A 784-nucleotide genomic window follows, 5' to 3' on the forward strand; every position below is an offset into this window, starting at 1 on the left:
CAAATGAACAGCTACAGCAGTAATTGGAATACACTCTACTAAGAACTGCTTGTCACAACCGGTCAATTTCAAAAATCCAATCTGGACGTGATAACTCTTTAGAAGAACGATACGCAATCAAATTCAAGCCACATAAACATATGGAATGCTTCAGACTGATTTTGGACCATCTTGCATGAATCGAGCATCAGTTTTTGAGTGGCGTAAACAATTCAAGAATGTAGTGAGTCTGTGAGGGATGATGAGAAGTGTGGGAGGAGTAAAGAAGTCAGAACACCAAAGTTGATTGGCCAAATAAAGAATTTCATGGATAAGGACCGGCGTGTGTCTATAGAGGCAAGTAGTGCACAATTTCATGTCAGTGTGGGAACTGTACACACAATTATTCGTGAGGAACTGAAGATGCAGAATATTTGCGCAAAGTTTGTTCCATGGGTGTTCAGAGAATATCAGACTATTTCACAAAGATGGGCATCAACACAGTTCCTCACTCTCTCCATAGTTCAGAGATTGCTCGCTGTGACTTTTGGTTGTTCTCTCAGCTCAAGGGAAACCTTAGAAGCTGTCGTTATGGCACAAATGAGGAGATGAAAGAGGCTGTGACAAACGTGATTGACACGCTCACACAAAAAGACTTCCATGGCGCCTTCCCTTCCGGAAGTTGTTGGAACAGTAGATTAAGTGTATTGCAGCGGGAGGAGATTACTTCGAGGGGGAGCAGAGTTTCATCTGTGTACTATTAATAAAAATGTCCATACAAAAAATAGTGTGAGAACTTATTTAA

Source organism: Euprymna scolopes, chromosome 41 (assembly GCF_053919585.1).
Source record: "Euprymna scolopes isolate OS-2025 chromosome 41, ASM5391958v1, whole genome shotgun sequence".
In the NCBI taxonomy this organism is placed as follows: Eukaryota; Metazoa; Mollusca; class Cephalopoda; order Sepiida; family Sepiolidae; genus Euprymna; species Euprymna scolopes.